Source organism: Globicephala melas, chromosome 20, assembly GCF_963455315.2.
Source record: "Globicephala melas chromosome 20, mGloMel1.2, whole genome shotgun sequence".
NCBI lineage: Eukaryota > Metazoa > Chordata > Mammalia > Artiodactyla > Delphinidae > Globicephala > Globicephala melas.
Window position 1 is genome coordinate 39,506,946 of NC_083333.1, and position 2,055 is coordinate 39,509,000.

Genomic DNA, 2,055 nt, shown 5'->3' on the forward strand with positions numbered 1-2,055 from the left:
AGTTTGGGGTTAGTAGATGCAAAGTATTACATATAGAATAGATAAACAACAAGGTCCTACTGTGTAGCACAGGGAACTATATTCAATAACCTGAGATAAACCATAAAAGAAAAGAATATAAAAAAGAATGTATGTGTGTGTGTGTGTGTGTGTGTGTGTGTGTGTGTGTATAAAACTGAATCACTTTGCTGTACAGCAGAAATTAACACAACTTTGTAAATCAACTATACTTCAAAACAACAACAACAAAAAAGCATTAGAGAACTGCAGAAGTCCTCTAGAGACTAATGTTCTGGGGGCTGGGGGGACCCTTCAGAAATGACTGGAGATCTGTAGCTCCTTTTCCCCTGGGAGCATTTTCGAATTCTGGGCAGGACGAGAGACTGACAATCTGGATTATTCCTAAACAGAGGGTTTTGCTGCTGAGCAGAAAAGCCATTAGAGCTTCCAACAGTCACATGGGAACTAGAAAACCAAAATGCGAGACTTGAGGGACCTCTAATATGCAGCCAGCTTCCCCTCTAAACACATGCTGAATTCCAAAACTATGCAGGGAGGAAAGCTAAAGAGAGACACTGACAAACCTCTGCAAAACAGAGCGACAATTCTTACCTTTGTCTCGGTGTTGAGGACACAATCTGCCAGCCCCTCAGCTGGAAGCTGAGGAGGGTCCACATCCCAAGAACTGTGCAAACCCGAGGTAGGCTGAATCTCACCAAATCTGTAACACAGCCTTGCCCCAGCTGAGATCCCCATTGGATTAATGGGATCGGCCACACTTTGTGTCTTGCAGAGCCTAGAATGAACTCTCTCTGGTGGAAAGCAACCATTTTGTGGAGGCTCGACAGTGTTTATATACAAAATTTCTAACATGCAATCAAAAATTACTATGTATGTGAAGAGATAGGAATATATGACTAATAATCAAATGAAAAAAATACACAATAGGAGATCCACAGGTGATATAGACATTGGAGTTAGAAGACAGGGACTTTTTTTTTTTTTGCGGTACGCGGGCCTCTCACTGTTGTGGCCTCTCCCGTTGCGGAGCACAGGCTCCGGACGCGCAGGCTCAGCGGCCATGGCTCACGGGCCCAGCCGCTCCGCGGCATGTGGGTTCTTCCCGGACCGGGGCACGAACCCGCGTCCCCTGCATCGGCAGGCGGACTCTCAACCACTGCGCCACCAGGGAAGCCCAAGATAGGGACTTTTAAATAATTATTCTTAAGGTGTTCAGAAAATAGAAGATGTACAAAATAGATGAAAAATGGAGAATTTCAACAGGGAAAAGAAATTTTAAAAATCAAGTAGTTATCTGTTAACAAAAAAAAAAATCAAATGGACACTGAAAATAAGAAACCGATGGATGGGTTTACTAGCTATAACAGAGACAGGGTAAATGCACTGAAATATGAGTCAATATCTCTTTTGGGAGGGACAAGGTAATTGAAGAATATCCCTAAATATCTCCCTACCTCTCCTCCCAAGCCCCAAACCCTCATTCCCCTCCCTACCTTATAATTTAGGTGATTATTTTTCTAGAAGTAGCTGCAATGGCTATTGTTGTTGCTGTTGTTATTTTTTAAATATTTATTTATTTATTTGGTTGCACCAGGTCAGTTGAAGAAGGTGGGCTCCTTAGTTGTGGCATGCGAACTCTTAGTTGCGGCATGCGAACTTATAGTTGCAGCATGCATGTGGGATCTAGTTCCCCAACCAGGGATCGAACCGGAGCCCTCTGCATTGGGAGCTTGGAGTCTTATCCAGTGCACCACCAGGGAAGTCTGCTGTTGTTATTTTTATTTTGAAATAATTTTAGATTTACAAAAGAGTTGTAAAGATAGTAGAAAGAGTCCCAGGGCTTCCCTGGTGACGCAGTGGTTAAGAATCCGCCTGCCAATGCAGGGGACACGTGTTCGAGCCCTGGTCTGGGAAGATACCACATGCCACGGAGCAACTAAGCCCAAGCGCCACGACTGCTGAGTCTGCTCTCTAGAGCCCGCAAGCCACAACTACTGAGGCCACAAGCCACAACTATGGCAGCCCGCGCACTTA